This window comes from Crocodylus siamensis, chromosome 3, assembly GCF_052110815.1.
Source record: "Crocodylus siamensis isolate JL-2025a chromosome 3, ASM5211081v1, whole genome shotgun sequence".
Lineage (NCBI taxonomy): Eukaryota > Metazoa > Chordata > Crocodylia > Crocodylidae > Crocodylus > Crocodylus siamensis.
In genome coordinates, this window is record NC_143397.1 from 251437803 (window position 1) to 251462395 (window position 24593).

The 24593-nt window shown below is 47.2% G+C and overlaps 1 protein-coding gene across 1 annotated transcript in view; it reads right to left on the minus strand.

The window, feature by feature from the left end:
- Positions 1 to 352, minus strand: part of FAM135B (family with sequence similarity 135 member B) — a 310367-nt gene extending 310015 nt beyond the window's left edge. The window contains exon 1 of the mRNA XM_090040700.1: positions 179 to 352. The gene's annotated coding sequence lies outside the window, so the exon portion shown is untranslated. The remainder of the gene's footprint in view (positions 1 to 178) is intronic.
- Between the last annotated feature and the right edge of the window lie 24241 nt (positions 353 to 24593).

Genomic DNA, 24593 nt, shown 5'->3' on the forward strand with positions numbered 1-24593 from the left:
TGCCAGGGTGGGAGAGAGGGGCCAGAGGGCAGAGATGGCCAGAAATACCTTGGGAAACATGCAGGGTTGAAATGTCATTAGAATGCCTTTGAAAGAAGCGAGCCAGCAAACTAGCAACACACATCTCCAAACTGCATCGATCGAGGGGAGAGTTTGCAAGCAGCGCGGCCGATCTTACCTGGGTCTTTCCGAGTCCCTCCGGAGCGCACCTCCCTCAACTCCCTGCCGCTCCTTCCCCCAGTAAGGAGAGAGGCTGTGGTGGCTGCTGGGCTGGTGGTGGTGGTGGTGAGAGAGCAGGGACAGAAAAGCAGCTAGCTGATTGCAGTCCCCCGGCTGGGCTCTGGCTCCTGGCAGGGCTGCTGCTGCTGCTCCTGGTACTGATGATGCTAAGGAGGAGGAGAGTGAGTGAAGAGGAGGAGGATGCTGGTGGTGATGCTGTTGCTATGGTGACCGAAATCAGCAGCAGCACCGCTCAGCGCAACAGCTGCTCCAGCTCCCGAGTCTTTCAGACACAGGCTGTGGCAGAGCTGGGAACAGCAACAATCATAAATGTACCCTTCTCCCTCCTTTTTTCTCCACCGCTCACCTTCTCTGCTCGCCTCGTTATGATGCTGCTGCCGCCACTTACGTGGAGCAGGGCCCAGCACTCCGGCTCTGCGATCAGGTTAATGATTGCCATGAGCCAACCCATGTTTCGGCAAGGCACTAGGTGGATTAAAGCAACAGTGGCAGCAGCCCCAGGTGGGGACGGAGCAGAAGGGAGCCTCGGAGGAAAAAAAAAGACCCAAGAGTAATGCACCTCCAACAGCTTCCCAGAGGGACGGCGGTGAAGAGCATCGGGGAGAATTCCTCCGAGCCCTGGCGATGCGTTACGGAGGGGCCGACGCAGCAGGGAACAAACGGGAGGTTGAGGATGCCCAAAATATTTCTTCCCCAATGAAAAGCCTTTTGACTTCAAGGGAGAAACCTCAGCTCTGCTGAAGTCAGTAAGGACTCTTGCTATAGTCTTCAAGGCCAGGATTTCTCTTTGGGGGCGGGGGGGGGGGGGAGGGTTGTGTGCAATTGTAATCAATTAAAAAATGGACCTGTCCCAAAAGAAGGGTCATGCTTCAGTGCAAAAACAGACCAGTTTTTCCAAGTGGATGTGGCCAAAATAAGGCAGGCAATGGGACTGAAGACTGACTTTGCCCAAAAAAGAATTTGTGCAGGTTCCTTTTGAAAGAATTAGCCACGTTCTTCCATAAAACAGGGGCCAGAGCATTTGGGGGTGTCTGGGGTGACTTTTTTTTTTTTGTAGAACCGGCCACTAAAATGCTTACGTTAGATTTCCGCCGAACAGCGTGGTTTTGCCCTGTTCCAGAAATCAGAAGAACAAGGTGGGAAAAGAACCAAATTGGCTGGACAACCTCCTGGAGACTTCCTTAGCAAGACTGAGGTCCTGAAATGCAAGGGGAGCGTGGCATCAAACCAACCGGTTGTCGTTCCCTATAGTACACACATATTATGGTGCTCCATCACGAAAAGAAAAGAACATCCCCAAACGAGGCAAGGTCACAGCAATCAAATGCTTCTAAGGAGGTCAATGTGATGACTCACAAGACTTGTAAGCTGTCCTTAAAAGACCTGGTGGTATTTGCACCATGTGGGGAGTATCTGAGAAAATCCTGGTGAAAAAGGAAAGTTGCTGGAAGGAACTCTAAAGGGGGGATTTACACCCCTCACTCCAATAGTCCTTAGGCTATGATTGGATGAAGCAGCACAAGGTCCAAGGAGGACATTCATGGGGTTGTGTCTATTGATGGCCTTCAGAAGCCATAGGAGGGGGTGCCTAGATTGAGGGCAACTCCCCTCTAAGTAGGAGGTGTGATCTTTAAACCTAAACCTTTTAAGCCTTAACCATTTTTTAAACCTAAATTGGTCTAAAGACTGTAAGATCACATCCTAAATTGTATTCGGGAAAGAAACTTATTCCAAAAACAAAACAAAAAAAATCTAATTCCCTTGTCGCCGATCTAAACAGGCAATCCTACAACACCCACCCCTCTGGGTAATCCTGCTGGGGAAAAAAGCAAATCGCTGAATAGGCTTTACTCCGTGTTGGAGTGACAGGGACTGGTGGCATAAGAAAGGCCTGTTCTCAGGACCGAGTCTTAAACCATCAGGTGGCCAGCCTCCTCTGCGTAAAATCCCTTTGTAGGGAGAAGAACAGATTGGCCCAGAAGTTGAGGGAGCAGCAATCACTCGTGGCAGGAAGACTGGAAGTACTTTGCATCACTTCATAGTGAACTCTGAAACTGCAGTGCCAGCGTCCAGGGAGATTACTCCTCAAAGAAAGGTTATTGTGGCCTCAGAGAGTTGCAGAAAGGTAAGAACAGAAGTCATCTATTGTCAGCTTGTCAGGGTGGAGACAACAAAAAACAAGGATTTAAGTTACAGAAGCTCTTAAAAATGTGCTATCTAGAATTTGTCTTCCAGTAGGGTACACATTAGTATCTGTTTGAGACCCAGTTACTAATGCATTTGTCTTCACAACACTCCAGCGAGGCACAGGAAAGCTGAGTATCTTGCCCAGAAACCTTAAGCAGAGCAAGGAATCAACTCCAGCCAAGAAGTTATACTTTCGTGCACCAGAAAGATTTTTAAAGCATCCAAAAATCCCATTTGTGCACACAGTCATGCAGTTAAAGCACAGGAAAAGGCAAAAAACATTGCGTGTACAAACGCCCCAGGTTTCTGAGACCCAGAGTAGCCCCTAGAGCATCCCTGTCTGCTCATTGTCTGCTTTACTGTTTCAGACGGTGGTGCACAGAACACATTTCCACCAGCCTTTATTTTGTATTCTTAGGCAGGACCTCGACTCTGAATAAGACCAAGCCTATGGCACGCTCACTCAGTACTGCACCTACACGCACAGTAAGAAACAGCCCCTGCCTCAAGGAGACATGCATAGTAAGAAACAGCCCCTGCCTCAAAAGACTTTCCATTCTTACATGTGCAAAGGGTGTAAAAGGGAATAGTGCAATAAAGAGCCTTGTCTGTGGTCAGAGAGAAGGTGAGTGGCAGAGCTGGAAATTGAAGCCAGGTCTCATGAGTCGTTGTACCCTTCCCTGCCCACTAGACTGCACTACCTTCAGTATCCATGGAAAAACCTGGGTGAGTCAAGCAAGTTGTATTAACACATGCTGATATTATTACTATTAAGATCTATGACCCTCCTCACATTTTAAGATCTTAAACAGGTGCAAACTCAGAGAGCACAGAAGGAAGGTGGACTTTGCCAGTCTCACCAACAAGGGAAAGAAAGAAGGGGAAGGAACATCCATGGGGAGACAGAGAAAGAACAGCCTGGCCAGGGACAGAAATTACACACAAACCAAGATAAGTGATCAGAATCCAGTTCAAATCTAACGCCGGAGAAGTTCGGTGCACGTGCACCACTTTTAAAACAGCTGGAACCAGTTTGAGATAAACCTGGATGGTACAACTGATTTAACAGACTTACGTTGAATAGACTTGATTGATTTAGGTTGAAGCGCTTTATGAACTTCTGTCCCAGATCCCCTCCAGATTCAAGTTAACTCTCAATCCTCCGGTATCTTAGGATGTTTTGCACCTGTCCTGCAAACCAGCCCCACTCACCGGGTGGGAGAGCTAGCTCTGGCCCCAGCTGTCTGCTCCAGCAGACCAGAGAGCCGTGCTCTACCACCGCCTGGCTGCTGGCCCAAGCCACTGCAGGCATCTGGCTGCATTTCCAGAATCAAAAGTGAATGTCTGTTCACTTGCTTAAATCAGATCAATGTATGCAGCTTAGACTAACCTGCAAAGATTGAAACAATTCAGCCTCAGGCTTTTTGAGGGTCTCTACTTAGCCCCCATCCCCATATGTGCATCAGAAGGGGCTTGTGGCTCAAGGAGATTTAGATTAGAACAAGGCCAGGTTGCATTCCCCTTCCCCCGAGCCAGCCCAGGTGAGAGTGCGGTTGCCAATGAAGGCTTTGTGAAGACCTTGCAGGGAATCACATAGGCTTTCTAGTGTCCTCAGCAGCAACTGGAGCCCCTGTGAAGCTGTGGGACTGCTGCATGCATCATAAGCCTGCAGCAACTGCTTTAAAGTATTAAGGCCCTGGAGAGAGGACACAGCTATAAAACCAAGAGACTTCTATGCACAGAGGCATTTGCTCCAGCCCAGGATCAAGCCTTTTCAAGAAATACACCTTCTAGGCTGTGTTTTTATAAGGTTGATGTCCTGTGTGAGCACCCACAACATCAAGGGCAATTTCTCAAAGGCGGCTATCAATGGAGAGCATGATTCTTATTTTGCCGGAGTCAAGAGTGTTGAGAGGGAGAGAGAGAGACCAGGTGCAGAGAACAAGTGAAGGACATACTTCAAGACTGTTCAGATAAGCTTTATCTTAACTTACATCCTTGAAGGACATGGGAATCTTTGGGGGAATAGGAAGAAGCTCCAGAACACAGCACCTTCACCCAGGTGACCTCAGGTGATTTCAATAACTGTAAATCCATTGGCTTCAATAGTGCCACAATATCAAGCAGCTGAAAGTTTGCCTCCCCCATTCCCTCCCAAGTGTGCAAGGCAAATTCTTCTGCTTTCAATGATACAAGCAATCCCAGTGATGTCAAGGCATCTCATTTTCTACATGACCCTGCTTGTCTGTGTTCAGGGAGAAAAAGGCGAGGAAAGCAGCATTCCTCAATCACACCAGTGGCAGCAATTTATATCACAGGTGTAAATGAATCTCCACAAAGTTAAAAAGGAGTGAAAAAAAAAAATTTAAAAAAATCAGGCCTCTGTTTCTGTGCCTCGAACAAAGTCCGCACGCTAGCCATACTTGAGAAATAGCATATGACCCCATAATCAGAAACTGTCCCCCAGAGGGAATAGTTGAGGGAGGAGTTGAAGTAAAGTGTTAGAACTGGGCTAGATTTGCAAAAGGACTTCGGACCTAGGTCCTCAAGATATTCAGCTGCCAACTCCCACTGCTTTACTCACCTATACTTCAGGCCTAAGCACCTTGCTGCTGCTTTGGGCATCTAGATCCAAAATGCAGATGCTGAAAATCTCCAGTTAGTCACAATTAACTATCCCAGAAGCCTTAGATTTTGCCAGTTTAAGGTGCCTAAACTGCCTGTATAGTGACCGTGTCAAAACAGCCAAGTGCTTAAAGCCTCATTGGGAACCACAAACCATCTATTCCCCTTCCTAGGCCATTTGCAGGGCACAATGCAACGGCAAGGCTTAGACCATGCCCATCAGATCATGCCTCACAAACACAAAACCAGGGAAAAGCATCCCCTCTTCTACTGAAAAGGGGCATGATTTCTGCACTCAGCTGGGGTTTGGGGAGATCGGAATCAAATCTCTCCTCTCTTTCCAGAGACTAGAGCCCACATGTAGAGTCATAGAAAGTTAGGGTTGGAAGGGACCTCAGGAGGTCAACTAGTCCAACCTCCTGATCAGAGCAGACCATCTACAACTAAATCATCCCAACCAAAGCTTTGTCTAGCCTGGTTCTGAAAACCTCCAAGGATGGAGCTTCCACCACCTCTCTGGGTAACCTGTCCAGTGCTTTACTACCCTCCTCGTGAGAAGGTTCTTCCTAATATCCAACCTAAACTTCCCTTGCTGCAACTTGAGGCCGTTGCTCCTTGTTCTGTCATCTGCCCCCACTGAGAACAGCCCAGCTCCATCCTCTTTGCAACCCCCCAGAGGGGGTTGAAGGCTCATATTAAATCCCCCCTCAGTCTTGCCTTCTGTAGACTTCTTTCCAACATCTCAGATGCCTGCTCTAACCCACTGGCCATAAACTTTTCTGGGTGTTGAAGCTGCTCCATTTGCATAGGCTAATGAAATGGTTCCCAAACCAGAGACGTAGCAGATGACTCCAACCTAGTCAGTTCACAGCTCTCTCTTCCATTGAGCACTTCAATTTCCCATGAAAATTTAAACCACTTAAAATAGGGCAGATGATGAGAACCTCACTCTATACCACCACTGCCTGTAGTCTGATGGTCAGGGTACCCTTCTCGAAGAGGGTGCTTGAACACTGCAGGGAGAAGAGGGATTGGACCCCATGTCCTTCACATCCTAATGAGTACTTTATCCACTAGGTTTGGGGTAAGCTTTTCCTCCAGCTGCATCTTGTGGAAGAGAGCATGGACCTGCCTTTCACATCCAAGTCCAGGAGACACTTCAGCGCTGTAACTACTGAGCAGAGAGCGGTGAGTAAATTGCTCCGAGAGATCAAGCATAGGTTACAGTCATCTCCTCAGTATTTCCTGTGACGTGCACACAGGCTCTGTGCATGGCATGCACCACACTGGAGATGGACAGATAGGGCAGGGAACAGAAAGCAAAGCAGCAGAGCAGGCAAAGGAAGGGGATTGAGTGGTGCTCAAGGAGGGTGCAGGGCTTAATTTGTGGCATGCCTTCCAAAAAAGATTGTCTTCCTTTGCGCTATGGGATGCCTTAGCTGGGTCCCTGCTTAACCTCATAATATTTATGAATCTCATCGTCCCTTGGCATCCATCAGATGCCCAGGAACTAGACACGGCAGAACTCAGTCTTTCTGCAGTTCTACGGCCAACACCAAACCATACATGTAGGTGTCTAACCCCTATTTACAGGTGCCTAAACGCTCATCAAAATCAAAAGGGATTTGGGTAGCTTTTGGATTTGGGGTCTAGTCCTCAACTGACTTGTCAGTGCTTAGCAGTACATCCACAGCATAGCATTAACCTTCAGGAACAGGTATTACAGAGGGTAGAAAAACCGATCTGAAGAACAGGATAAAACACAGACACTAAAACAAATCAGAAGCACTGAGGATAAGTAACAAAGGACCTAGTTACATGTTACACCGTGAGCCGCACAAGCGTTGAATGGCTTAGTGCTAGCTTGCAGTCATGCCTTCAAGTTGAGTAGCATCTGTGGGGAGTGCCCACATCCTAATGGATCAGGAGCTGGGTTGTGCAGATCCAGAGATAATCCTGCCCTGGAGTGGCATTATTTTAAGCTGCATAACAGGCATTTTAAACCATTTATAGGTGTCACTGTGCAGGCAATCCAGTGGTTAAGAGCTCCAGGAGCCACCAAAATGAATGTCTAGCAAGGAACAAAGAAACATGCGTCCCTACTGGTCAACTGAATCTGAGTCTTGTTCCTGGTTCTGCCTTAACCCTCTGTTTTCCTTCTTCTGGGACTTAGTGGGATATTCATTTCCTCCACCCTATTTGGACGGTAAGTTTTGTGGGGCTGCAGCTTGCTTGAGGCATGTCCATAAGGCTGTGCAAAATTTTACCGGCGGTTTTGTTTCGACGCATTTCGAACTCAAAACAGCAAAATTGAAGCAAAATGAAGGGCTTCAAAACAGCCTCAAAATGAAACAAGGACAGTCAAATGTTTCGAGTTTTGAAGCTCAAACTGTGCTTGCTTGCAGGGAAACAGAAAGCAAGGAGAGGGAGGTGGGGAAGGATTGCTCTCATTATTGACTGTGTATCTGGCCAGTGACTCTGATCTGTCCCTGAGGTCCCTTCCAATGCCAGGGCTCTAGGGGAGGGATGGAAAATGCACACAGTCACCCATGTCATGAGTTTTGCTCATCAGCAGCTAGAGGTCCAGTTTCCCAGAAACCCCTATACTCATCTCCTTGAAATTTGGCAGGCTTTTTGACCACAACAGGAGCTACCATTCCTGCAAGTGTCACCCTGCTGTTCCTTAAACTCATGTCACGTGTGTGTGTTTTCTTGTCAGCTGCCTGAGACAGCTTCCCAGAAAGCCCAGCACCAACCTCCTTGAAACTGGGCAGCCTTTGTGGCCTCAGCAAGAGCTACCATCCCTGCACTTTTCACCCCCCTGTGCCTTAACAGTCAGACAGAGTCACCCATGTCACGAGTTTTGCCTGGCAGCAGCCTGAGGTGCAGTTTCCCAGAAACACCTGCACCAATCTCCTTGACACTTAGCAAGCTTTGTGGCCTCAGCAGGGACCATCACCCCTGCAAGTTTCATCCACATCAGGCAAGAAATGACAAAGTTATAGGCAGTTTTGTGCCTTTGGGCAAAACGTTGAGACAGAGAAACGGTTTTGACAAAACAAAACAGAATAGCGCTTTCAAAACGAAACTCAAAGCGAAACACTGTCCCGTCAAAACGTCGAAACAGAAGTCGAAATGAAACGATGTGGTTTCACACAGCTCTAAATGTGCAGCACCTAGCATCACAGAGCCTTGGTCTGAGCTGGTTTCTCTGTGCTACATCAACAGATGCACACACCGTTACTCAGCCACAAGCTTAGGTAAATTAGAGCTACAAAAGCCCAAAATAGTTTTGAAGCACGCTGTACTGCCAAGCGACTTGTAGTACAGAAAAATATCACCTGGTCTCTGACCCAATCTCATTTCCCGCCTGATGCAGCAAAGAAGCCCTTAAACATTAGGGAAGAACAGAACAGGAGGGGTCACAGCAACCAGAAAGCCAGGGGTCTGCGGCATTACTGTCATTTGTTCACTTTTGGTAGGTAAAAACAGGTGCTTGAACCACTTGGTCCCATTGCTACCACAGGGGAAAGAGTAACAGCAAATTACCATTTGACAACCTATATTATTATTACACCCAAGACAGAATTCAGATTGCAAATTAAGCACTCGGAAGCTAGGAAATGGCTAAATTGAAAGCTGGCCAGGTGACCTTAAGGTGGCCCTCCCTGCATATATGCATCATGATACAATTTTTAACTATGCAGTCTCACAATTTATCCTCACAGATGCCCCATCTTATGCAGCACACACCTACGAAGCAGGTGCTTGGTATTTTTGTTTTCCCTCCTCAATGTTCAACACATGGATTCATGCCTTCTTTACTGTGCAGAGACGGGTCCCAGTTTTCATAAAACATAGGAAGAAGTAGTGGCATTCATTTACCTCCCAATAATTTAATTTACCTCCCAATAATTTAATTTGCTTGGATAGAGAAGCCTTGAAAGCCATTAATAAATGCATGAAATTCACAATGCTGGAGGTTACATGTTTGGTGCAGTATTTCAAATGCTTAACACACTATAGGAAGTCCAGTGGGACTAACCAAAAAAAATTAAGATCTTAACAGCAACATCTTAAGTATCCTCCTATACAGAACAGAGGCCTGGGAAAATAATAAGACAATAAATCTACCCAAATGCAAATTTAACAGCTTTCCATACAGAAGCCTACATAAAACATTCAAGGTAAAATGGACTGATAGATATGTAATGCAGAAGTCCTCGAATGAGAACAGCTACCCTAATATGAATAGCAGAGAGGCATGAACATATTTGGGGCATTGTTTAAGACTGCCTGATAATAGGTCATTTAAACAAAGTAAAAGGCCCCTCTATTAGCACATCGCTAAAAGGCCATAATTATATCTGAACATAAAAGACATGGGGGCAGGAAAATGAATCTAGGATAGGAATGGCTGATGTCACAACTCCTGCCTTATTTTGGGAGATAGGACATGAAGAATGATGATGGTGGTGATTTAGACCTCACTCTGAAGACAGGACTATTAGCTCCTCAAGGACTTTCTGAGGGTGTTCCTCAGGGCAGGATCCAAGTGCTCCCCAGATGTCCATTAAGTTATTTTCCCAATACTCATTTGAGATAAGAGGTTATTTATTATTTTGATTTTACACATGGAAAACTAAGGCAGAGATTTTTAAAAAGGTATGCATGTGCCTAAAGATGCAGACAGGATCCTTCAAGGTGCCTGTAAGTTCCTAGGTACCTACCTCATGCTGAAATTAAATCAGCCATCTCCTTTTTCTACAGGCTTTCAATCCCTGTTTCCTTATCTAGGCAGTCTCCATCCCACCCACCCCCGGCTCCTCCTCCTTTCCAATCCTCTCTCCTCTTTATTGGCTCCCTGTACACCCTTTCCATGCATAGCTCCCAGTCCCAGTCTCTCCCTCAGACCAGTCCCTCCCCTGCAGTCTATCCCAATTCCCAGTCTGACTGTCCCTCACCCTACCCTAGCAGCCGTCCATCTCCACCTACCACCAAACATACTTCATGTCCCCATCTCCTCCCTCCCTCGCCTTTCAGGTCCAGCTCTCATCTCCTTTGCCTTGCAAATGAGGCCACTTATTCCACCCATACTGCTTGGGCTCATCACTGGGCAGCAGTGCACTGCACTATTCTGTGTACCCAGATTCGACAGCCAGAAGCAATCAAGAGCAGAAAATGGGGGGGAAAGTCGAGCTAAACCATGAACTAGAGCATGACCAGTATGGCTGGAGTCCTTGGGAAACCGAGTGCTATAATCCATGGAAATCTCTAGTAATTTTTTTGCAACTTAAATTTTTCATAGACTTGCAGACTTGATGGGGATAGCAAACCATGCATCCTTAACTCACAGGACAGAGCTGGAGGGGTATGCAGAGGTGTGGTTGCAACCTCCACTCCCCACCCTTTGGATTTCTGTTCCACCCAAACATTAAAACCAATTGCCCAGGAGAGGCAGCAGGATTTCTATGCAGGCAACACTGAGGGAGTCCATTGATTTCACGGGTCATTATAATGCACCCAATTCCTTCTAATCACTTTTCATGCCACAGGTGTTAATGACCCTCTTTCTTTTTTTAATGGTCTTGATGTTCCATTAATCAAACTACATATTCTTCTGCAATTTTGCTGCCTGTTAGCCATCCCTGGTACTCTCTCTCTTCTGTTTCACGGCCGTGCAGAATGTTTTTAGTTCTAGATAAAAACCTTGGCTCAAAAGGTGATATTATTAACTCAGATGAACATCAACTCACATATGGAAATGACTGTGAAGTGTTGGATGCACTGTCAAGATGTTCAAAATGAATAGATTTTCTTTTGCGACTCTGAATAAGAGATGTACAAAGAGTACAAGACTAATAAAACAATTTCTTTGGATAATCATTGTCTAGTTTGTATCTTTAAACGTCATATATTAAGCTAGCATACGAGTGTACTTTCCAATAAAGTTACTTTTATTTTTGCTTGGATCTTCATCTGGATAACGTAGCACCGAGCCTCCAGCATATTGGTACATCTTCTAGTTTCTCTTTAACCGGAGGAAAAAAGTGTTTTGTTATATGTGACCACCCCCTTTTCAAAATCCCAGATCTACCCATGCAAAGGTCACTCCTTTTCACCAAATTTGAACTCTGCTTCTGAGCACAGAGGAGCATCCGATGTAAGAGCAACCAGAATTTTTATTTTTTTTAATACCAGAAGCAAAACAAATGTATTATTTTCCTTAGCCTCAGTTCTTGGAAACACCTGACAGGCTTTGTCCAATTACCAAAAGTAAATTGGGTCTGAGACAAGTACCTTGAATGCTGGATTCCAACCCTAACAGTTAGTTTTGCAAATTTATCAAAATAACTAAAAATGGAATATTTTAATTGAAGTGAGGGGCAAAATAATGGACATTGCTACGAGCTCCACCTGCAATACTTATTCATCCACTGAGAAGCCAAATGTACTACTTTTTAAAGAACATATGGGGGGGCCATGTACCCACTTTTTATGGTTGGTAATCTAAGAGCTCAGTTGGCACGTCTATAACTATACCACTTTGCCTTCAAACACAGGTTTGCATGTAAAGTTTTCAAAAGCACTTGGCCTATATTAGCTCATTTAGTCTCACAATGAATGGCTATGGAGTACCATTTAGAGCAGAACAGGGGTGAGTTAACTAACTTGTCTTTGTCACCTGAAGAGACTACATTAAAGGCAGGAAAAGATCATGGCAACAGAGCACTGGCAAATCTCATGCAATGATGCATTAATTAGACGCCAATCATCCCTGCACTGTTCAGATTCGCAGGGAGGCCTGCGGCAAAACAACCAAGACAAAACTGGAATTCAAGGTGTGTAGAAAGATGCTCAGTGTCATGCATTTATTCATTAAAATGAACACCTTGTTTGAGAAAAACAGATGCTAAATATTGCAACAGGAAGGAAACCTGGCATCAGCATATCTATTTTTTTAGTCCCCACTGGACAAGGCAACTTGTTTATAGGCAATATAGTATCATGAAATTAAATTATGTATAGATTTATTTTTTCCACAGTGAACTATATGTATTCCACCCCAATCAAGATACAATTAAAGAGGCAAACATATTAAATGGTCAACAAACAGGGCAGTCAAGTGCTATTAACATTTCTAAACTGAGGGCCTTGGAGTCAAAAGAAGAAAAAACCAATGCCAACTAACTCTCATGAGTGGTGTGTTAGCGATTCCTTACTTCTTTCTAGCCAGGAGAGGCCACACTGGGAATTTTAGCATGGTCACAGCCCCCACTCCTCAAAACCACGCAAGAAAGACTGCACAGAAAGCTGGGGGGCCCAATTTGCTAGAATGAGAAAGATGTGAAGTCAATGGATCCCCACTTCCCAAACATTTGGGATCAACAGACCATGGTCAACCCTCAAAGCTCTTCACAGACAACCACGGACACCTGAAATCATTTTTTTTTTAATTGAAAAGGGAGGGAAAGGATCAGAGGCAACTTGAAGAGCAATTCTCCCAGGCCAGCAGTAATCCACAGGATCACCATTTTGGGAACCACCACAGGATATCATACGCCTGGTCTCCAGGTCTCTTACAAGTCAGTTTAGGTAAGCCTGCAGCTGAACATAGCCTAGAGCTCACGTCGAATTAGACATTAGACTCTTATAAATGTAGCAGGCTTGCCTTTTGGAGCTTGGGTCGAGTCCCAGGCTTGAAATCTTGCTGTTTTGATTTCATAGTTTCATAGTAGCTAGAGTCGGAAGGGACCTAGGTAGATCATCTAGTCCGACCCCCTGCCTTGGCAGAAAAGAGCACCGGGGTCAGATGACCCCGGCAAGGTGCTCATCTAACTTCCTTTTAAAAATCCCCAGGCTAGGAGCCTGCACCACTTCCCCTGGAAGCCGGTTCCAGGCCCTAGCCGCCCTGACTGTGAAGTAGCGCCTCCTGATATCTAATCTAAACCTACCCTCCTCCAGCTTGTGACCGTTATTCCTGGTCACTCCTGGCAGCACACGGGGGAACAGGGACTCCCCCAATACCTGCTGATCCCCCCTGACCAGTTTGTAGCAGGCCACAAGGTCCCCCCTTAACCTTCTCTTGTGGAGGCTAAACAGGTTCAGGTCCCGTAGCCTCTCCTCATAAGGCCTGCCATGCCCCTGATCATACGAGTGGCCCTCCTCTGGACTCTTTCCATATCGTCCACGTCCCTCTTGAAGTGTGGCGCCCAGAACTGGACGCAGTACTCCAGCTGCGGCCTGACCAGTGCCACATAGAGGGGGAGGATCACCTCCCTGCCCTGCTCGAGATGCATCTGTGGATGCATGACAGGGTACGGTTGGCCTTCTTGACTGCCTCCCCACACTGCCGGCCCATGTTCATCGTGGAGTCAATGACGACTCCAAGATCCTTTTCCGTCTCCGTGCTGGCAAGAGGGGAGTTCCCCAACCTGTAAGTGTGGTGCCGGTTCTTCCTCCCCATGTGCAACACCTTGCACTTATCAGTGTTAAACCCCATCCTATTCTCATCCGCCCACCGTTGCAACCTGTCAAGGTCAGCTTGTAGCCTATTGCACCCTTCTAGTGCACCCACATCCCCCCACATCTTAGTGTCATCAGCAAACTTGAACAGGGTGCTTTCTACCCCCTCATCCAAGTCACTGATGAAGATGTCGAACAGTGCGGGCCTGAGGACCGAGCCCTGCGGAACCCCACTGCCCACGTCCTTCCAGGCCGAGAAGAACCCATCCACTACCACCCTCTGGGTGCGGCCCTCCAACCAGTTGGCGACCCATTTGACCGTGTGGGCATCGACACCACAGTCTCCCAGCTTTTTGATGAGGACAGGGTGAGAGACAGTGTCGAAAGCCTTCCGGAAGTCCAGAAAGACTACATCCACAGCAACCCCTGCGTCTAATGATTTGGTGACCTGATCATAAAAGGCCACCAGGTTGGTCTGACAAGACCTGCCACTGATGAACCCATGTTGGTTGCCCCTGAGCATGCATTCCCCCGCAAGGCCCTCCTGGATGTGTGCCAGGATAATTTTTTCAAAGGGCTTACCCAGGATTGAGGTAAGACTAACTGGCCTGTAATTTCCCGGGTCCTCTTTTTTTCCTTTTTTGAAGATAGGGACCACATTGGCCATCTTCCAGTCCTCCGGCACCTCACCAGAGCACCACAAGTGCTCATAGAGCCGCGCCAGGGGTCCCGCAATGACCTCGGCCAGTTCCTGTAGAACCCTAGGGTGAAGATCGTCCGGACCAGCGGACTTGAACACATCCAGCCTCTCCAGAAGTACCCTAACTAACTCCTCGCTAACCCCTGGCCCAGGCGTGTCTCTCCCGGGGCCCAAGGGGGGCCCAGCAGGGAGGTGGCTGAACTGGTCCCTACTTAGGAAGACAGAGGCAAAGAAATCGTTAAATATGTTAGCTTTGTCATCTGGCATGACGACTAAGTTGCCCATCGTGTCCTGCAGGGGCCCCACATTACCCGGGACCCTCTTTTTACCCCCTATGTATTTGAAGAAGGGCTTCTTATTGTCCTTAATCCAGGAAGCTAGTCCTATCTCCATCTCTGCCTTGGCCTTCCTGACTGCCCCCCTACATCCTCGGGCGACTGTAACATAGTCCTTCTTGGTGATGACCCCATCCCTCCATTGGGTGTATGCCTCCCTTTTAGCAAGGAGACATTCCCGGATGCTCCTAGTGAGCCATGGGGGTTTATGTGCCCTCCTGCTCCCTTTGGGCATGGAGGATCGTCTCCTTAAGGAGCAACCACTCACCTTGGACATCTGGCTGCCTTCCCCTCTGGGTCCTCAGCGCTTCCCCAACGATCCTCCTTAGCTTGTTGAAGTCAGCCCTCCTAAAGTCTAGGGCTGTTGCCTTGCTGCAGCCCTTTGCCACCTTACGCTGGATGGTGAATTCCAGCAAGCGATGATCACTGTCTCCCAGGTGGCCCATCACCCGCAGCCCCCTCACCAGGTCGTCACCCGTGGCCAGCACCAGGTCCAACAAGGCGTCTCCCCTGGTGGGGCTGTGCACCTCCTGGGTTAGATGGAGGTCCTGCACTCTGGCTAAGAACCGACGTGAGCGGTCAGACTTGGCTGACTGCTCTTCCCAGCAGATGTCTGGGAAGTTCAGGTCCCCCATGACTACCCCATCCTTAGCCTTCACTACCTCTGTGAGCTGACCTAAGAATTCCTGGTCGAGCTCTTCTCCCTGGTTGGGAGGTCTATAGTAGACTCCCACCGTTAAGTCTCTATCCCCTGGACTGCCTTTTACTCTAACCCAGAGCACCTCAGAGTGCCCCCCCTCTACCCCCTTGCTAATTGATGAGGAAGTATATTCCTCCTTGATGTAGAGTGCTACTCCTCCACCTTTCCTTCCTATCCTGTCCCTCCTGTATAGCCTATAGCCCTTGACACTCACTGCCCAGTCATGCGATGAGTCCCACCACGTTTCTGTGATCCCCACTATGTCAGGGCTGGTGACAGCTAGGAGGAGGGCGAGTTCCTCCTGCTTCTTCCCCATACTTCGAGCATGCGTGTAGAGGCATTTGAGGCCTCCAACGGTTGTGCCCACTGACCCCCTAGTCTCAGCAATGCCCCGCCCCCCATCACTTACCTGTTTCTCCCTTTTGACCATTGGTCTGGGCTCGCTGGCTGTTGCTGAGCTCATCCCCCAATCAGGAAGCAGCAAGGGGAGTTCAGTCATGCCCCTTTCCGAGGGGAGGGGGAGAGGATTTCCCCCCCCACCATGGACCTGATTGAAGACTGCAACACTCAGGTCCAGAAGACTTCAGGGGCGGAGCCCTGGAGCGTATAAGAAGGAGCTGCATGCTCAGCACCAGGGGGATGCATCTGGGACAGAGAAGAGCAGGGCTTAAAAGAGCTGCTCAGCAGGGTGAAGCAGCAGCCCAGCAGTGCCCCTGAAGACTTCCATCAGTGGGGAACAGCAGACGGCTCCAGCAGCTAGACTCTCGGTCTATAGCACGGCACACGGCATCCAGACCTTGGGAGATGCGAGGCGGCTCAGGTCTTCAACCTCTGGCATGCGGCCGGTGCACAGAGCAGGACCTTTGGAGCACTTGGGCGGCTCAGGTCCTAACCCCCAGAACCAGGCTGGGAGCTGTGCAGGAGGCACTGCACGGAGGGTCCGGGAGCAGACCGACCCTGGTGCTGCACAAGGCAGCCCAGGCCTCCGACCCATAGCAAAAGGTTGAGTCCAAAGAGCCAGACGGTGATTGGGCTACTGAGCCAGCAGACAGGGCCACGCCAGAGGCCCCAGAAGCCCTGCATGGCAGATCCCTGTTCCAGGGGACAGCGACTCCCCCTGAAGCCTACTGCAGGCAAGAGAGCAGCTTGGTGCAGAGGATAAGGACCACCCTCCAGTTGCAGGGAAAAGAGGATTCCCACAGGGGAGGGAAGTCCCCTCCTGGTTAGTGAAGGGCTCCTGAAAGGGCAGGTCCCACTTAAAGTTACCAGCTTCTTTGTAGGGCTTGGGAAAGGCCCAAGAGCATTGGGGTAACCCCTTAGGATTGAGTTTATCTTTGGTGTTTATCTGTTTCAGACCAGATGCTTACCTGTGACTTACCTGTATCTGGAGCACTGGTATCAGATTTTATGTCATTTACCCAGAGGGTATTGTTTATGTTACTGGTTTAGATATCTTATAAATATATAGATAGACACATTGTACATATGTTTATAGCCATGTTCCTTTCCCTTGTGGTAAGTTAATGTAAATACATGTGTATATGGTTAAGTCCCCTGACTGTCCTGGCCTGGTGCTATAGGGACGGAGGGAAACTGAGTGCTCTGCAGTTCCCCCACTGCACACCTGCCGGCTAATCCCCTTCAATTGGAAAAGGGGAGTATATACCCAAATCACCTAGGCTACATAAAAAACCTAAGTCTTCAGAAGCAATTAAAATCTAACTGGACATTGGACACTACCTGAGCTTCAGTACAGTAAATTAATATAAACTTTATGGGGTTTCATCCTAAGATTAAAAAAAAAAAAAGGAGGTTGCTTCTACCTTTCCTCCTGTTAATGAATGAATGGAAAGAGTCAGACCTAATTCCCCTGTCACAGCTGTAATGCAGCAATTATTATATAATTACTATGTGTTATACTAAGTGCACGCACCATGCAGCTCAGGGGAGAATCAGCCCCAGGGGATGACAATCCAACAGCCTGTGATCACACGATACAACAGATGCCTGTTTGTTTCACGAGCCCCCTTTGCTTGACGACCCTTTTAAACACTGGTTGTGATCCGCAGAGCCGAAACAAGCATGTATAAAACATGCCCTTGATGTTTGGGCTTGGAAGGTTGGAAAAACTTGCTAGATATGTGCAGAAGTAGATGTCAATATTATACAGCAAGGCAAAAAGGAGAGAAAAAAAGGATATGGCCACCAAAAGCTCTCAAAATGAAATGAGGTTTTTGAACATTTAAGAATTAGAGGCATTTATTAGGTGCCACCTTTGATTCCTGGTTGCACTGACTAGTTTCTGAAACCAGGCGAGTCAAATAACATTGCTGCAGGATCATTTTTAACATCAGTAGATAGCAAGAGCCATCAGAAAAACCTAAAGTAACCTCCTTTCCAGGACTGCGTATGCGTTTAGCTTGCTCGGTGTCTGTTTGGTGGCTGTGCATTTGGGTTTGTGCTCTGGGCAATGGGGTGTGCTGCTAGCCGAGTGATTGCTGCCTGTGTCTGATAAAAGCCCCAACAAAAGAGCAGAGCCAGTCCAGGCACAGGCAAGCCAGGAAGTTTTTTTTAAGAGTGCTGGAGACAACTTCCTGGTGCAAATGTTGGAGAGGCCAACTAGGGGACGTGCTCTTCTTGACCTGCTGCTCACAAACAAGGAAAAATTGGTAGTAGTGGATGGCAACTTGGGCAGCAACAACTACAAGATGATTGAATTCATGATCCTGATGAAAGGAAGGAAGGAGAGCAGCAGAGTAAGGACCCTGGACTTCAGAAAAGCAGACTTTTTTTGAGTACAGAAAAGTAGTCAAGGAACTGATGGGCAGGAATCCTTGGGAGGCCAGTCTGAGGGGGAATATTGTCCAGGGGAGCTGGTTATACTTTAAAGAGACCTTACTGGGGGCACAGGAAAACTAGCAAGTATAACAGAAGACCAGCTTGGCTTAGCAGGGAAGTCTTCAGTTAGCCAACACACCAAAAGGAAGCTTACAAGCAGTGGGAACTTGAACAAAACACTAGGGAGAAGTAGAAGAGTATTACTCAGGCATGCAGGAATGAAGTCAGGAAGGACAAAGCACAACTGGAGTTGCATCTACCAAGGGGCATGAAGGGTAACACGGGTTTCTACAAGTACGTCAGCAACGAGAGAAAGATCAGGGAAAGTGTGGGTCCCTTACTGAGTGGGGGAGGCAACCTAGTGATTCATGATCTGGAAAAGGCTGAAGTACTCAAAGTCTTTTTTACCTCAGTCTTCACAGGCAAGGTCAGCTCCCAGACTACAGTTTGGTAAGGAGGTGAACATCCAGCAGTGGTAAAAGAACAGGTTAGGGACTCTTTAGAAAAGTGGCATGTATACAAGTCCATGGGGCCAGATGTGGTGCACCCAAGGGGGCTGAGGGAGTTTGCAGATGGGATTGCAGAACAGAGCCACTGGCCATTATCTCTGAAAACATGTGGTGGTTTGGACAAGTCCAGGGTGTTTAGAAAAGGGCAAATCTTCAAGAAAGGGAAAAAGGAGGATCCAGGGAAGTACAGACCTGTCAACCTCTGGAAAAAATCATGGACCGGGTGCTCAGTCAATCCATTTCTAAGCACTTGGAGGAGAAGAAGGTGATTAGGAGCAGTCAGCATGGATTCACCAAGGACAAGTCATGCCTGACAAACCAGACTGCCTTCTGTGATGAGGTGACTGGCTCTGTGGGTGCGGGGAGACCAGTGGATGTGGCGTACCTTGACTTTAGCAAGGCTTTTGATACGGTCTCCCACAGCACTCTCACAAGAAAGCTAAGGGAGTACAGATTGTACAATGGAAATAACGGGCTGTAGGGTAGAAAATAAACTGGCTGGATCTTCAGGCTCAAAGGGTAGTAATTAATGGTTTGATGCCTAGTTGCCATCCAGTATCAAGTGGAGTGCCCTAGAGATCCATCCTTGGGCCAGTTTGATTCAATGTCTTCATCAGCAACCTGGACGATGGCATAGAGTGCACCCTCAGCAAGCTTGCAGGTGACACCAAGCTGGGAGGAGTCGTAGATAGGCTGGAGGGGAGGACTAGGATTCAGAGTGACCTAGACAAATTGGAGGATTGGATCAAAAGAAATCTCATGAGCTTCAACAAGGACAAATGCAAAGTCCTGCACTTAGGACAGAACAATCCTGTGCACCAGGACAGGCTAGGGGAGACTGGCTAAACAGCAGCTCAGCAGAAAAGGACCTGGGGGTTACACTGGACAAAAAGCTGAATAAGAGCCAGCAGTGTGCCCTTGTTGCCAAGCAGGCTAATGATATCCTGGGCTGTATTGGTAGGTGTGTTGCCAGCAGATTGAGGGAAGTAATTATTCCCTTTATTCAGCACTGGGGAGGCCACATCTGGAGTCCCGTGTCCAGTTTTGGGCCCCTCACTACAGAAAGGACATGGACAAATTCAAGAGAGTCCAGTGGAGGGGAACAAACATAGTTAGAGGCCTGGGGCATATGTTTTGTGAGGAGAGGCTGAGGGAACTGGACTTATTTAGTCTGGAGAAGAAGATAGAGGGGATTTTATAGCAGCCTTGAACTACCTGAAGGTTGGTTACAAAGAGGATGGAGCTGGACTGTTCTCAGTGGTGGCAGATGACAGAACAAGGAGCAGTGGGCTCATGTTGCAGCAGAGGAAGTTTGGGTTAGATATTAGGAGAAACTTTGTCACTAGGAGGGATGGTCCTGCTTTAAGCATGGGGGTTGGACTACAAGATCTCCTGAGGTCCCTTCCAACCCTCATTTTCTATGATTCTGTGACTCATGGAAAAGTCAACTCCATGCTTTAAGTTTAAGTCTCATTAACAGTTTTGGGATGCATATGCATTGCGTCTTTAGTGGTAAGACTAAGCCCAAAAAGACATAGGCGATGATAGGTCATACAAGCTAAAAGGATTCTTTGGTCTGAGAGAGAGTTCAAAGAAAGCTAAAAAATGTACTTTGTACACATACACAAATATGCAGTGTCTTCATATGCTCATAAGCATGTGCTGCTAATGCTGTAGCTTACTATTTGTTCATCAGGGTAGGAGAAGAAAAATTACTAACAGCGTAGAGTGAGATATGGAGCACTGACACAGACTCACAGATAACCATAGTGAATTGGGAATATTGGGCCTTGAAATTTCATAGATTTCATAGACATTAGGGCTGGAAGGGACCTCGGGAGATCATCGAGTCCAGCCCCCTGCCCAAAAGGCAGGAAGTCAGCTGGGGTCATAGGATCCCAGCAAGATAAGCATCCAATTTACTCTTGAAGGTGTTCAATGTAGGTGCTTGAACCACCTCCGCTGGCAGGCTGTTCCAGACCTTGGGGGCTCGGGCAGTAAAGAAATTCTTCCTTATGTCCAGCCTCAAACGGTCTTGCAGGAGTTTGTGACCATTCGACCTCGTCATCCCTTGGGGCGCTCTGGTGAACAGACGTTCCCCCAGATCCTGGTGGTCACCCTGATAAACTTATAGGTGGCCATCAGATCACCCCTGAGCCTGCGCTTTTCCATGCTAAAGAGTCCCATGGCTCTCAGCCTGTCATTGTAAGATCTGTTTTCCTGACCTCTGAACATGCCCGTGGCTCTCCTCTGGACTCTCTCAAGCTTCTCCACATCCCTTTTGAATTGTGGAGCCCAAAACTGGACGCAGTACTCCAGCTGCGGCCTCACCAAGGCCGAGTACAAGGGGAGAATGACGTCCCGGGATTTGCTCGAGAAGCATCTCTGGATGCACGCCAGCATTTTGGTCACTTTAGTACCCGCAGCATCGCGTTGCAGGCTCATGTTCATCTTGTGGTCACTGATGACCCCCAAGTCTTTTTCTTCGGTAGTGCTAACCAACGTAGCACTGCCGAGCCTATAAGGGTGCTGCAGGTTTTTCCTCCCAAGGTGGAGAACCTTGCATTTTTCGGTGTTAAACACCATCAGGTTCTCGTCCGCCCATTTGCTGAGCTTGTCCAGGTCAGCCTGGATCACCCGCCTATCTTCTGGCGTGGATGCTTTGCCCCAAAGTTTGGTGTCATCGGCGAACTTGGCCAGTCCACTCCTGACTCCAATGTCCACATCGTTAATGTATAGGGCACTGACTCAGTCATGCACGGGATTGACCAAATCCAGACAGGGGCTCTCTGGGGGAAGCAAGGAGGAAAGTGTGTCCCTGCTACAGCCCTCTCCTTCGCCTTCAGATGTGAAGGAAGTGTGACGCAATCAAACACTATACTAACGTATAATCCTAAAAAACTCAACCGATACTGTTCACTTAAAACTGGCTGAACTAACAAGAAACATGTCAGCTCTGTCACACAGTCACCTTTGCTCCTCTTGGCCACTTCAGGTCTCCCATCGCTGAATCACTCCTACGTCCCCTTACGGTTTGTTATACGGGTCAAGTTCTACCATCGTTTCCACCTGTGTAAATCCACTGACTTGAAGTGCCTCCCCAACAACAGGCCCGATACCCAAACTGGTGCAGCACATACAAGCGTAGCTCATAACAAGACTGCAGAACTTTACAACCCACATTTCACTTACAAAGCATCACATCGCAGAGGTCTTAAAGCCAAATGAGCAGCGCCAGTATTGGCTTGCTTGTCCAGCTCTGAAACCGGAGAGTGTTCCAACATTTTACCTTCAATTAAAAATGCAAACATCTCCCTTTCCCTTTCAAGGGTGAAGGCAGAGGACCTGCCCTAGCCCCCCATTATCTACACAGATTTGGAACAGCATCATTAGTGCAATGAAGAATCCTCACCCCGTTCAGTAGAGGAAGGATTAGGAAGACCCCACATGCCATGGCCACAGCCCAGCTGGTGGAAAGCACTAGTCGCTGCTTTAGCCAATTCCCTTCTCTGAACCCTTTCCTATATGTCCTGCCTCCTTAAGCAAAGAAATCAAGGCAGCTCCACTCTGCATGGCTGTTCATCCTCTAGTCTACAAACAACCCCAGTTCCCTTAAAGGGTGCAGGGCTTTTTGCTTTAGTTGCTTTGTCTTCTCTTATAGCACCCAGCAAAATGGGACCTCAAATGGGGTGCCTAGGCATCACCATGACAGAAATAACAAATGCTGGATGCATTTCTGAATGGATTTGAGATATATTTGAGGCTTATATTATTTCCCTAGAAAAATATTTTTAAATGGTTTCTCTGGGCCATGTCTTTGGGTTTTTTGTAATTATTTATGAACATTTACTTTAACTGCACAATACATGAGGAATTGTAAAAGTAAATACAGCTATGGTTATTTTAAAATTTGCCATTGTAGATCAAGTTGGGATTGCTGTGCAGTTGGACAAAAAAACCCAAAAAACAACGACAACCTGAATCAGCATGCATGCACACACTCGCACCTTATTCCAGGGCAGGAAAAAATAACATAAAATCAAAAAGAATTGGGGTTAGGCAACAAATACACAACAGGTCCTCTGCTTCAGCTGAAGAGGAACACCCTCCTTCTGTGCCACTTGAGCAAGGGTGCAGTAGCCCTTAATCTAACCACAATCCTCCCGTCTCAACAGCAGCTCTTCAGGTTTCTCCATGCTGCTTCTCCCCAGGAAAGAGCGAGTCCTGGCCCTTTCCCTATACCGGCAAAAGCTGTCGATTCATTAAAAGCCACAATAATACCTACGGACATATTTGTCTGAGCCAAAGTGGAGGTGGGATCTAGATGCCTGTGCTTTTGTGGGGGTTTTTAGTGTTACCAGATAATGCTATTATGCATTTTCATGTGAACAGTGCTGCCCACTATATCAGCAACTCTTCTGCATTGAGCTACAGCCTTTGAACTAAAGGAAAATCAATGCTGGAGCCAGGCACCAAAAGACAGAGCAGCTTAGAGGCTGAGAGTAATTCTGTGGAAGGAAAAGATTTGGAATAAGGACACTAGTTCATATCCATGTCCAAGTAGGTGGCAACAGAAAGACATTGCTGTTTAATAGCTTTCAGTGCCTTCTGTGGAAGGTACTTTATGGACACAGTCCAGGGTCCTAGCCCGCACATTGATATCCTCAGTCATTAGCACAGCAAGTTCAAGTCAAGTCTCCTAGAACTTCTCCCGTAGTTGACTTACGTTTTTCTTGGGTTAACTATGAACTGTGCTCAAGTCTACTGATTGCTTCCTACTTTGGGATACCTTCAAAAGATTTGCATCAGTGGAAATAATGACCTACAGTCAAGAGTCACCAGAGTCCATAATATCCCTCCTTCTTTAGCAGCAATCTCATGAAAAGAGGAGAATAAGGGAGGCGAGTAGTAGCATTACAAGACTGTACATAGTAGGGATTTAAGGGTGCAGACATATGACACTTTATGCCTGTATCAATAGCCTTTACAGCAGTATAGATGTGGAACAGGCACACAATACGCAATCATAAACTAGTCCCTCTGCAGTAGCGACCTTAGGGGAGGGCAAACTGGGTGACCACTTGAGACCCACACATTAGGGGCCCCAAATTTTTGCAACATGTTTGTTTTGTTTTGTTCTGTTTTGTTTTTTTCGGGGGGGGGGGGGTCAAGGAAATGGCCTTGTTTGCATCTTAACACTTGACTATTTATCAAATGCATCCAAAGAATAATAGAAAGATCTACTATATAACTGTAGTAGTTTAATATTTACCTGAAAGCCCATAAGGGGCCCCAAATGACTTTCTCGCCCGGGGCCCTAACAACCCTAAGGCCACCATTGCCCTCTGCTGCAGGTAAAGTCAACCATCGAAGTCAGGAGCAACTGTACACCTGAGTGGACCACCCCAGTGTTCACATCCTGCCTTGGCAGCTCTCCTCAACTTCATTCTGAGTTAGCTTTTGTCCAACTCAATTTTCCACTTCTCTACCCCTAATGAGTTTAGATGCTGCAATAGCACTTACTGCAGGCAGCCACCTCCAAAGAGCTGACCATAGCCTAGGACCACTACAGATCTGATACGCATTGTATGCATCAGCATTGTTTTACCCACTCCACCGAGAAGTAAAAGGATAAGGAGCAGAAGGGAGTGGAAAATAGATAGATGTGTGTAATGAAAATATCCATCTGTTCTCTTTCTGGAATCTTTTGTTAAATCATTCCATGAAGTGGATGGTGAAAAGTCACGACACAAACACATTTCCCATCAAAGGTGTCAGTATAGCTAAGTAGCTATTTTCACAGTACATTTTTCCATTTTTTGTTGAAATGTTTTAGATTCCTATTGAAGAAAAAAAAAAAAGTCAACTGAAATTTTCATGGACATTTTTGGTAGGATAATACCTTTGTTCCCAAACTATCTCTAGTGGCATTAGACATCAGTACTCTTATGTTGGAAACCATCTTACTATCCACATCTTTAAAAAAAAAAAAA